The 13,709-nt window shown below is 36.2% G+C and overlaps 1 long non-coding RNA gene across 1 annotated transcript in view; it reads left to right on the plus strand.

Moving 5' to 3' along the window:
• LOC308053675 overlaps window positions 1–13,709 on the plus strand; it is a 72,133-nt gene continuing 58,424 nt past the window's right edge. Inside the window, exon 1 of the long non-coding RNA XR_013923757.1 lies at window positions 1–13,709. This exon is cut by the window's right edge and continues 29,546 nt beyond it. This is a non-coding gene — a long non-coding RNA (uncharacterized lncRNA).

A 13,709-nucleotide genomic window follows, 5' to 3' on the forward strand; every position in this document is an offset into this window, starting at 1 on the left:
AATGTTGTATTTCTTAATGTTGTTTTACGTAATTACTAACTTCCACTCGAGAGTGGAAGCACGTGATATAACACACATGCCTGATAGGATAGCGACAACAAAAAAATACTTAAACTTTGTTTTTCTGGCAGCTGAGGAGGATCTAAGCATTTAGGAAGAACTTTCACGACTGAGTCCATCTGGAAACATGTACTTATTTAAAAAAACAAACCAACCAACAAACAACAACAACCGAAAACCCAAACAAAAATGCCCACACCACACAGCCCTACTTGTGGTAGTTTGGTGGGGTTTTTTTGTTGTTTGTTTGTTTTAAGGTAGGAATCCTTTTGATGCAGCCAGTCAACATTTGCATTCTTTCCCATAAAGAAATAAGACTTTCTGCAAGACGGTAATGAATATAATGTATCTGCTGATCTTTTAAAGCCTTTATTGACAAAGAATATTTAAATAATACTTTGAGCAGCAGCTTTTTTTGTGTTCTAAGGAGGACTTCTCTAACCTATGTATTCAATTAGTTTATTAGTGGCAAAGGGATGATTCAAGAAACCATCACCTACTCTAAATCAGCCCCAGAGCCCCTACTGTTCCTTCACTCCTTAGTCTTTGGTTGACAGTGTCTCCCCAGTCCGTGCTGCTCCTGCATATTGCAAGTCTCATACAAAGGCCTCAGACAAACACTACGTTCCTGAGCTCCCTGGGAAAGAATGGTACAGGAAAGCAAATGAAGCTAAGGAGGCAGAGGTCACAAATTAAATTAACAGTTATTTTAAAGCAGCAATATAATTATATGCTATGGAACTTCAAAGCTTAATACTTTCGTAATCTTCATCACTTTTCTATAAAATATATTCAACATTTTTAAAAAAAAAAGTAAGGGAAATTAATCCGAAGTCTGCCAGATTTTAAATAACCTATTGATATGGGACAACTAAGATGTTTCGCTGCCCGTAGCTTAGCGCAGAAGGGTGTTATATCAGCACCACTCAACCAAACTCCCACCCTTTCCTCATGCTCCATGTTACCCATTCATGCCTGGTTCGACTTCAGCAGCTTTCATCATTGGTGAAGGGATATTCTGCACACTTAAAGCTACACTTCTCCTTTGCCTCCTCCAACTCATACCACTTCTGTTGCCTCTTCCCACCACAACTCATTCTGCATTAGACACTAAACAAGGCCAAGGTAATACAAAACTCAAAGTTTTACCTGTGTGTTTAAGTGAGTACCCTTGATGAGAGGAGCTTGGTGTGGGGGGTTTTATTTTTAGTATTTCTAACCATAGCTAGGTTTCCAGATGAAAAGATGACGCTATAAAGCACTGCACATAATTGTCTCCACAAACTTCTGTTATGTCATGTCTCTCGCTGAATTTTCATTATGAATTTATCAGTGTCTTTTACTGGTATGTCTCACACAGATTGGCTCTGGCTCTTACTGCCTATCAGCATGTTGATTCACTAACTGGTACACCATTTTATCTATCAGCTTTTTTCAGGGCTAATATTTAGGGAAAAAAGCTTGAAATAAAACATGAAAATAACTCAAAAAAACCAGGAAAATAAGAGCGTGCCCTTATCAAATATGGGATTCCATCCAATTTTATTCAGTCATTGTGAAGAAGCGCACCATTATCCAAGCCCAGTCTAATCAGTACCCTGCAGTATTAGTATTTCCACATTCCTGCAAACAGCTTCAACTGATCCAGGTAAAAGCCTATTGAGGCAGCACCTCCTATCTTCCTTCTCCAGACATGCGTAATCGGAACAATGCTTATTTGTTTCTAAAAAGTCTATTAACTTAAAGTGTCCTGGACTATATTTGGAGGCTACTGCCGTATGTCAGAACATACACTGGGCCAGTGTGATGAGGCTCAGCTCACTGAGGTTCAAGCATTACTGATGGCACATTCGAATATAACTGTATTTAAAAAAAGTATGTCCCAAAGTCTACATTTGAACCATTTCGATAACTGCCTTATTATTTTGTTTCCTGCAAAGACAAAATAATACTGACCAGCAAAGATATTGCTACGTGTTTTTCAGTCTGTGGCCCTTTACTATTTTCACTGTCAAGTTACAGTCAAGATTATATAGAGATCATAGATTTCTAGATATTTTATTTGTCTCCAATTCATACTAACACACACTTCCATACCAATTCTTCAATGTAGTCAAAGCATTTAACGTTAGGGGCCTCCTAAAAGAACCGTGGATGGAAAACTGCAATTTCAACAGAATTCAGATGTATTAAGCCACCCCAGAAGTAGAAAGCAGATGAACAGGAATGAGTACATCAGACTAGTTGTTCAAGTGAAGGTGTTACAAGTCTGGTCAGAACTACAAAGTTACATAGAAAAATCTTCAAATTAATCTTTGCCAGAGGGAAAAAGAAAACATACAGAAAAAATTTGGAATGAGTTTAGCCCTGTGTCTAGTAAAGTTAGTATCTCACTTTTTGTCGTAAAGCTGTAAGACACACATCTGGGGAGATATATGTTTGAAAGCCAGTGCCTACTCCCATCTGACTGCACTTAACCTGGCTGACTTACATTAGTTCAGAAGCCAGCCCCAAATGTAGTTTCTGAGGCATAATGAGACATGAAGAAGTGCTGTACAGAATCACTATTCACATTCTCCGAATACAGACAATTCTCATTTTCAGACAATACAGCAAAAAACCATACAGATCATATAGCTGATGGCTGCTCTTATAGTGCAGCTAAATACTATGGGCCGAATCCCATTTTACCTAGGGATTAATTAGTGAGGTACTTAAATTATACTGGCGAGTCTTTTCCAATTTGAAGTAAGAGCGTAGAAGCCTTGCATAAATAGGAATGAGATACTTAAAAGTAGTTGCAATGTCATGTAATAAAAGAAAAAATGGTCCCTAAAATATAAGTGACACACACTGAACTTTATTATCACTTGCAATATGGTCGATCTCCCAGAAAAATAATGCAAAACTAATAAAGGGAAGATAAAGGCCACCATCAAAACATGCAGGTCTTACACTGATGAACTTCATACTGCAGGATGTATAAATAAAATTATATATAGAGAGTCAATACACCTTGATAATGATGAAAGGAAGTTTGAATGATAAATTAGAAGAACTGGAAAGCCATTCCCCAAGAGAAAATGAGCAACTTTTTATTTCAGTTTAACTAGTTTCCTGTTCTTGTGAACCACGGCTCATTGAGTGCATCCTTAAAAGATAGGTAATTTTCAGTACTGGAAAACCATGTCATTGCTCCAGACCAATAACTAACTAACTAACTAACTATACTTAGGCTAAATTCTGAGACATGCTACTTTAATGACTCCTTAAAGAGCATGTATTTTCACTCTTGGTAACAATTATTTGAAATTTTGTTCGATTTGTTTCAGCTTAGATTTATGTTTCATATGAGAATTCTTAACTGCTTTGCTGAAATATTTATATAAAATTAGCTTCATGGAACAATAGCTAATATTTTTTTTTAAATAAATGGTATGATTTGATGTTTTATGAGTGAGCAGCACTTAACAGTGAAAGCAGTAGACGTTTGTGCCCAGAGTGCTAGAATTGCTTACATGTCCTGCATATAATTCAGGTTTAAGAATTGATTACTATAGCAAACCATGAAAATCCAATATTTAATTTACTTATGGGGAATAAGCTGATACATTCTGAAAGGACATGTGTCTATTGCACTCACAGACAAATCAACATTTTTGTATGGAAATAAGAGCAGCACTTATTCATCACAATAGTGAATGAAATCCCTAAATTACCCAGTGGTTTAGTTCTCAAACATTTCATTGCTCCTTGTTCCATGAATTATCTTGCAATCAAACTGACCCCAGCATGCAATTTGCTGCACCTGTCACACATGTTCAGATCCACATGGTCATACACTGTAGTCATTCTAAATTGGATATGCAATTCAGTATAAGTTAGCAAATGTTTTGACATAATTTTTAATTAGTAAACTAATAAGAGTCATAATAATAAAATATGGGGGTTTTTTATTTAATGTGAAATTGTGTTCACATTAAATGGACAAAGGGGATGTAAAGAGTTTGCTTTTCCTTGAAGAAAGGCTAAAGGACAGAAGACAATTCCAGGACTGACGAGTGCTGGCACAGCAAATAACCCACATTCACCTAGGAAGTGTGCTTTGGTAACACCGGGGTAACAGTCCGGCCGTTCACTTTCTGATAACCGAGATTTTATGAAGATCAGATTGCACACAGTGCAACAACATTGTGACAGCATCAATACTTCTGCCAGCAACCTTTCGTCCTTCTGTTAAAGCAGCATATCTTAGAAGTGTATTTCACTGTCAAGATTATGAGGACTGCTACAAAACCTTATTAGGCACATTATTGCGGCAGAGTAGAGCTGAAAATAAACTTCATATTGAAACGTTTGACTAGAGAACTTGCTCAAATACAACTTTTGGTTTAAAATTTTGAAATCTGATGCTTAAGATGTTCCTTTCATCAACAGTGCTCAATAGCATGAAAATATACAGAGCAAATGCAACATTAAAAGGAAATGCAATGAGTTTTCTGAAGTGAGTCTTGCAAATGCTTTTAATCTGTACCTCACTCTCACCCAACACCACTCCCATCCTATCTAATTTGGTAGGTCACACAGTTAGGAGCTCCTAGTGGTATAACCAATAGAATAAACAACATCTTAAATAACATATAACATGCTTCTTACCATACCAGCAGCATTTGATTTAACACAACGTATATACCATCAGTGAGCCAAATGTTTCTAACGTATTTGCTTCTAATGAAGTAAGTATTAAAGAAATATTAAAACTTCATCTATATGTTTTATTTAATTTTTTTTAAATAAAACTTTTCTTTGATTCTAATGGAAGTTCACAACAGCTGAGTTGATTTTATTAAAAATATAAAACACCACCCCAAGACTTTTTTAAGACATTGTCCAGATTTTCTTTAGCAAGTGTGAAAATACCATGTAATATGTAAGTATATTTTTACCTTTTAAGCAACAAAGTAATAATATGGTATAGTGGCCTCATATAGAAATCAGTGATGATATTTTAACTTGCATCAGTAAATAACTGGGGTTTGCTTCCTGAAGCGCTGACATATCATCCTTTCAGCACAACTATGAATGCCTTTAGATTTATTTTTTTCTAAATTTCATTTATTCTAACAGTTAAGGGGCTATTTCCTTACCAGACATCAGCTGGTTTCACATTTTTCATGCAACCTAATAGCAAATGGATGCTGTATCTCCCCATCCATGTTCTCTTTTCACAGGAGACAGAAATACGTTCTTATCCCCAGCTACGAGAATCAACTAGTTCAAGCTGTACTTTTCAATCCTAGTTTATCTAGTTCAGTTCCTGATCTGTCACTAAAGATATTGGCTATTATACTAAGGCAAAATAAAACATTAATAGCAGAAACTGTAGCACAAAAGAAGAGTTTGCTTAATTTTAATACCATTATTATATCAGTTTAGCCTTAGAAAGGTCTTCTGCATGATCCAAGAATGTGATGAACCTCTCTTATCTTGATAATATTCGATTTTACTAAGGGACAATGCAGTCTTTCAAATAAAATATTTTTTGTCTTGTACCAAAAAACTTTTCTTTTTCTAGTAATTTAGTATTGTACTTATATTTCTAAGAACTAGCTTAAGTAGTGGCAACTTGCAGCCATCCCAATGACTTATTTTCATTTATCACTATTAAAATGAAATTTGGAAAGAAAGAATAAACAATCTGGTTTGTATCATTTACAGTTAGGAAGAACTAAGAGTTACAGAATAAGTTTTCCTGGATGTGGTAGACATAGGATAGAGTTTTTGGTTTCTTCCTTAAATAAAAATAATAATAGAGGATGTGAGTTTATTGCGTGGGTTTATTATAATTTTACGTTAATAATCACATTGAAAGATCTGCTTTACTAATTGGAAGATTGTTTCCCCAGTAGAACAGAAGTGTAGTGTACACCACTTGATGCAAGCGGCTTTACAGTTTTCCAGTTCTAAAAGCACTTCATGGGCTAATCAAATACCTTCTTAGGATACTTTGCAAAATGGAAAGAAAATATTCCCTGCTGAATTTGTGTGTGTATACATATAAATTAAAAGGTTCTCTTAAGACTTGCATTTCAGCTAGATATATCTATAGAATCTCAGGCATTATCCTCCCTGCAGTTTATCTGTACTAAAGATTACATAAGAACATTAAATAGTAATAATAATAAATAATGTCTCTGCAGCTAAAATACAGGTATACATGACATTTTGTAACGTGGGAGGAGAACATACAGAATTGCTATCAGAACCCTGACTTGTTACTTCAAAATAAGTTTCAAGCAATGAAATGTTCACCAAGTATCGAGAGACATGAATACCTGGTGTCAACTCCAGTAGACGTATGACAAAAATTTAACAGTGTTATGGAAAACAAGTTTTGGCTGCTTTATTCATTTTCTGATTGGCAGAAACATTAAAAATGCCAGCTGTACAAGTTACATTTTGCTAATACTTCCATTATGCATCAGAAAATAAAATAAATCGTGCACAGCAATGTTTCAAAACTGGAGGAACTCAATCACATCATTCTGGGAACATAATTTCTGGGTAGTTGAGATGATTCTCACCAGATAAGAAAACATAAAAATTTAATACCTTACAGCACTTGTTTCTGCACAGGAAAAAAACCCCAGGATCTGCTGTAGCTAAATATGGGATGCATTTGTAATAATACAACCACTATACCATCACTTTAAATGTCAGTATTGATATTCAGCATGATTTCCTATGTATGATGGCTCAAGTCAATTATAGTGACAGATAGCATCCTACTGGCTTATCTGATTACCTCTGACCTTTTAACAGCTGCAGAAAGCCAAAATGGCCTGAAAGAAGAACTCATGCATATATGACACAAAGCTGGAATTTTGTATCTGAGCCACAGTCAAGAACACATTGAATGTCAGCAGATTTCTGACAAAGCCTATAGCAAATAATTTCTTGGATGGTTTGGCACCACAACAGCCTGTCATTTATTATAGCTGAGTACTGACAGAAGACATAAACTTGATTAATTTTATATCAATATATGATATAAAAGTCATTACAACACATAGTTCATTTTAAAAATTTGGAATCCACTACCCAAAGTAACCATTCATTTTGATTATTATTTCTTTTACCAGAAGCTTGGTTAATGACTTAAGGCTGCATGGGCTTCACAGGGAAACAAAAATCAAGTGCAGTTGTTTATATTAAAAAAATAGAGCACATTTTTTGAACAACAGATCACTAACCAACTGCTCAGAGAAGTCTTGCAGTGCACAGGTGTCCTTGATCATTCCTCAGGTACAACTAGTCAAGTGTTAGTCTGATAACTAATCAAAAGCTTATCTTAGTGTTGCTAAAAAAACCCAAACATAACCACCGAACCCAAATCATGGTACTTATAGGAATTAACAAATTAGATCTCAAATATGTTCCTCTGTTTTAATGAAAAGTAGTAAAAAGGTAGAATGAAATCAAGTGTGGTTTATTTTGTATTTCCAATAATTGACTTCAGTATCTTAGCACTTGGAAGGAGCAGCAGTATGTTGACTTCTACATTTATAACAGACCTTATCTTTAAACCATAAGATTATTTGACAAATTAGGAAATGTATCCATTTCCTAAGGTAAGGAAGATTTACAGCCCCAATGCATTCCTATCACCCATGCTCCCAGTCCTTATACCGAAAAAGCCATTCAAAACGAAGCTGCATCTGCTTCTAACAGTAATCTGGTAATCTCATTTTAATCTTATGGTAAATTATCTTCATAATCTTTAATTAATTTTCATGGAATTCTTCTTCAGACTGGTAATATTTGTTAGAAACTGTTTCGAACCCTCTCTACAAAAAAGTTTTTAACTCACCGCCAGTAACAAAACGATATAATAGCACTTCCACAGTTCAACAATGAAGATGAAATCTCAGCCATACTTGAGCAAACACCATAATTGCCATTATCTTTATCTGGACCAGTTTCACCCTTAGAAATCAGTGATAGCATAAGTTATCTTTTGGAAGTAAATTGAGGGAACGAACAGCGCAATACAACTCAGTGGTTACATTTATTGACAAACTTTAAAGAACAAAAAAATAGAATCAATTACCTTCTAAAATTTATGAGCAACTACTTTTGAAATATCTGGCTAACTGGGAATAACAAAGAAAAAAGCAAAATATCTCCAGGTTTTGGAAGGAGAGTATGGTTTTATTATTGCAGGAATTATTGCAAAAGAAATTTAATGCAGACAGTTGCAAAGGTCAGGTTAAGAGGGCAGAAACCATCTGGGGCCTGTCAACACTTTTGACAAATTTAATTATCCCAAAACCAGAGAGGTTCACGATCTTATGGAAAAGTTAAGGAAGAGTGCGAGGCTTATGCCAAATTTATGAGTAGGAGACAGAACAGGGGAAGGACAGATGCTGTGCTTCCCCATCAGCTGTGGTAACAAGCCTCAGTGTGATGGACAGCATGTTTGATGTCTTTTGTCCAATGTGTATGTCTAGGAGAGGAAAGTCAGGGCAAGAAGGTGGGGTTGCCTACAGCTTGAGGCAAAAGATTGTGGAAAGGAGGGGGCCTTAAGAGAAAAAAAGGCCTCTTCCTTGGGGTCAAAGGGGGCTGAGCAGCCTAAGCCAGAAACCCATTGAACCGAGTGAACTTGAGCTGAGGGGAAGGGTCTTTTCAAGGGTTGGTATAAATCAAGATTCAAAACATTGTTACTTATATTTTGTCTTACCTATTGACTTCTAGTTGCCACTAAAAACTAATTATGCTAGCTCATACTCTAAAATGAAAGCTATTATTTCGTGGTTGCTTGCTTTAATTTAGATTAGTTGCTAATCTCTTTGGGAGATCATTCTGAAAGAGGACCTTCCCAGGTCCTCTTAAAGGTCCCATCACACCCAGACATCCTGATCTCACCCTCAGTAGTACCAGCTGCAAACTTCCGAGGGCTCTAGCAACCCAAGTGCATTATCATTCCCTTACTCCAAAGACTCTGCCTTGGCCTGCAATGTTCCCACAGTAAAAATAATGGCACCTGATTCAATGGGATAGGGACCTTCTCTCCAATGAGTTTCAGAAAACTAAATATTTAAGAGATGAAAGAATGCAATTAGGATAGTAATACATATCAAACAATGTTAATAACCTTTATAAGCAGAGAGAATACCCAGTTTATTCAGCTATCATAAAACAAATATTAAACATACTCTGGGAAAAAGAAAAGACATGTTCTTTCTGTTCAGAAAAGTAATTAAAAAGTGAACAGAATTGCTTGGCAGCTGCACAGTAATCCCCTCCATTATCTCAGACAGCCCATACTGATGCAAGTTGCTCCACCCAGCATCACCAGATAATAATATTGCTGCAATCAATGGAATACATTCAATTTTCTGGAGGTGTTTCTACTACAGAAGACTCAAAACAGTAACAGCACAAGTTTCAAGTGAAAATTTGAAATATTCACATACTACATCTAAAACCCAGTAATTGAGAGGAATGTGCCAGAAGCTATTACTGTGCTCCTTCAACAAGCAAAACAAGAACTTACTGATTCTGAGACCCAATGCAGTCAATACATGTCTGCAAGAGCACAGCAGCCTCTCTGAAATACGCGACAGGAAAGGAGCGCTATTTGTAAAGCTCTCTATACGTGCCATAACATCTATTACAACCGAGAAGTCAATTAATCTGCAATCCAAACCTTGCTTTGGAGTATTATCTGCATGCAGAATAAAGTCAGTAGCAGTGAGAGCATGCTATTTCCTTGAACGGCAGGGAAAACGAGGATGGTTTAATCAATACTATGGCAATTTAAGTTTTGCTATCCTACTAGTCAACTCAGTAAACATTTATTGTTGAAGAAGATAATGTATTTGAAACAGGGTAATCAGAGGAGAAAAGACCAGTTAGTGGCTTCCTAGGAAAACAATCCTATTGCATGTTCCAAGAGATGCTCTACAAAAGAAATGTTCCTTGAAAGCTTGGCTATCAGGTATCCTATACAGCAGAGGGTTTATGCTTATGTTTACCTTAAAGCTTTCATCCAACACCCTCAAGTTTTCAAGATCAAAGAGCCTTTCCCTCTCCATTCTGTACATGCTAAGCCTCTCCTCAAGTAAATGCCTAACCACTGAGTGTTTTACCAGTCTTTTATAAAAATGTAAGGTGGAGAGAAGAAAGCCAAGATCACAGTGGTATCACAGTGCAACCGACTGCTGCTATACCTCATGTAAGGTGAAGCCAACTGATACTGTGTGGTAACTAACTTGCCAGAGAAAGGAAAGCTTTATATTTGCTGTGGTGCAGTGCCCTTTGTACCAGTCAAACCCCATGTGCTTCCACTCCAGTTTAGAAGGCAAATTTGTGTATTAGATAACTTCTATGAAAACAATTTGGGATCCAGTTTTTTTTTTTAGTTCAGTTGAGACAAGGACTTGAGCATATAAATTTTGAACTGTAATGCTAAGGCCTGCCAGCTTCATTTCCATATCAAACGCTGAGGTGTTCAAAACGAGATAAGCCCTAAAACTACATCTAAGGTGGAAAACAGAGTATGGGTCCCAAAGTACCTAAAATAACCTCACCCTCTGTAATAAAATAGTTTTAGCTGCCAATAAACTCTCTAAGCTTCCACAGAAGATACCTTCTCTTGTTCTTTTAAACCAGAAACCACAAGCCAAATAATGCTTCATAAAAACAATATTGTTAAGGTTGTTTTTCAAACTCAGATAGCGATACTTTACAGTAAGTGGACTTTATTTAATGGTCAATTAAGTTTTAATTGCTTGGTAACACTATTCATAATCATCAAACTAGCTAATGTTTATTAATAGCCATTTCTGATAGAGTATAGCACCTCAAATCTCTATGTGAATTCGAGAAGACAACTTGATACAGTTGTCAGCTGAACAATCACATTAAATACACCTCCCTTATTTTTAATGTTCAGGTGACTTCAAGTCATTTGATATTTTAAACCAAGTAAAGTACAGGTAATGTGCTGCAGAGATTAAGGTAGAAACATCTCACAGGACTTGAAATCATTGACACAGCATTAATGGGGCTGCAGACAGCCTCACCTTAGTTATTGCTGTCTCAAGACAAAAACAGTAAGTCACCAGATACAAGATTTTGGTTCCGTTATAGGACAGAGAACAGCACTCGGCTACTATGCTACTTCTTTTTCAACCAGACACTTTCACTTTTTTTTAATCAGTTATGTAGTTACTGAAATGATTCATTGAAGTATAAATGAAGGTTTGATCTTTACAGACAGCTAGTTATTTCATCATATGTTCTCTATTCTCATTCCCATCCTAATATAAGTGTAAGGAAATTTAAGACATAGGGATTATAAAAATCGATACTAGGGAAAAATATTGGCAGTCACTTCAGTGCAAATGCAATAAATCATCAAACAATTACTACCTCACAGAAAATTCTTAATATTACCAGCCACTTACAACATCCCCATCTTAAGTTAACAAAGTTATTCTCTGACAGCCAAGCATTTTAATGCTCACCTCACTATCAACAGTCTTTCCCCATGGCAAAACCAAATCCTCCAAAGTAACTTCTTCCCTTGCTGCCCTCTGGGCATTAGGTTTTCACAGCAGCTGCTTTTAATTGGCAGTTTGATGCTAGCTGGGGGAAGTAATTAAGCCCTTCATCATTCCCTCTTGACCTGCTGCCTTGTAGGTCATGCATTTCCCACTATAGAAATCAGGCATTACTAGAAAACCAGAATATAGTGTATAAACATTTGAAATGTGGATTTAGTATGTGGACATAATCAGCATAGAAAATTCAAGCTACTGCACATAAAGCAAGTTTTTAACTCTAGGCAATATGAGTGTGTTGGGTTTTTTTCACTTTTTCATTTTGGTAGTGGGGGGACTGAGGTGATGACCTTGCTGTCTTCTACTATGAGAACCTCACAGAAAGCTAATTGTGGCTTTGAGCAATTCAGTTCCTCTAGGACTGTATATATTTATAATGGATAGGTATAAGAGGAGGTCACGAATTGCTCTCTGGAGAGAAAACAGAACTCGACTGAGCAGCAAGAGGAAACCCTAGGGAAAGTCTTTTTCTGTCACCAGTTTTTCAGTTTTACACAAACATCAGCTGCTCTACCCGTTCTAATGCATAGCTTTGTCAGGAGGTTTGTTGCTTTTTTTCCCCCATTCCTGTTTTACCACCCAGATGAGTAACAAGTCTAATGCTAAGTTACCAAGAAGTTTGCTTTCTGACTGTGCTCTCCTCTGACTCTACTACAGTTAGTAAAAGAGTCCCTGCAGAGACCGCTGTGTGCAGTTAAGTGACCCATGAATCTGCTTGGTTATTCTGGTCTCCCAGGCAGTGTGTACTGTTGATATCACCTACAGTCAATTCATAAGGGGTTTTCCAGGTGCAGATCAACAGTACTAGAACAATGCAGGGTAAGAAGGTAGAAGTCAGATGGCTGTGAAAGAATCTGTTTGGCAGTGGAAAGCAAAAAGTGTATAAATAGTTACCATAATTATACTCTTCACCTTTATGGTATGGTACTATAGCAGTCTATAGCATTATAATGAGAATGATGACACTTCCTGTTGGAATCCTTTTCTATGTCCTTTTCTGAGCCATGTTTCCTCTGATCCTAGTGATGAAAATAATCCCGCACATTCTACTGTGAGAAACCTTTCTTCAGTGTTGATTGCTGGCTTTAAATCACTTCCCAAAAGCAAAATTATTTTGTTTGCAATATTTTATATAATCAATTATTTGCTGAAACTCACATCTAACCCAGTAAATCATCTTCAAACTTTTCCAGAATTCACTTGGTAAAGTTTATTTATGAAAACATATTCTCATCTCTTTTTGGTATACATACTATGAACACTTAATTTTGCACACTTGAGCAGTCTCACTTGTATCAAGTGTATTTCTTATGCATTATTTATACCACCATGTAGCTAAGTCTCAACATAAATTTATTATCTAAATGTTCATTCCCAAATGTAATATCTTAATTTTTTAGTATCTGCTACTTCTCTTAAAATTGCCTCTTTAATCATTAAAAATGTTTTAAAAAACTTATTATTTTCCAATTCTTGGCATAAATTGAAAGAGATCAAAACTTTTTTCCTTGAACATAGCATGCTAGTCAGAAGACTGAATCCATGTTGGCACAGGAATTAGAGACACACCATCCTCTCGGATGTAAACCTATCTAAGAGCTCTGCAAGGTACATTGGACTGGAGGTGCAGAGGGAGGCACAGAACTGAGTAAGTCACCAGGAAGGCTACCTACTGTGCTGTCAAGATGTAGCCTAAGTAATTGTTGCATTAGCTTGATTAAAACATGCAAGTTGCAAAGGGAATGGAAATGCCTGTGTCCTCATTTTCAGCTGACTTGACTGGGAGTTACCTCCATGCCCCTGGAGTGCATTAATACCTTAGATACTTTGATACCTAAGATACTGTCACACGAACTCAACAGCATATAACATAGTTACCAGCTATATTTAATTAGTGAAGAAAGTATATTTTTTTTTTCCATTCTGTTAATACATTATGATTGAATACTTGTCAATGTACAACACATTTCCAACAGTGACTAAAGGTTACTGTTGTAACAGAACAGCAAGTTATATGATAGT

This window comes from Falco punctatus, assembly GCF_963210335.1.
Source record: "Falco punctatus genome assembly, chromosome: 15".
Classification (NCBI taxonomy): Eukaryota; Metazoa; Chordata; class Aves; order Falconiformes; family Falconidae; genus Falco; species Falco punctatus.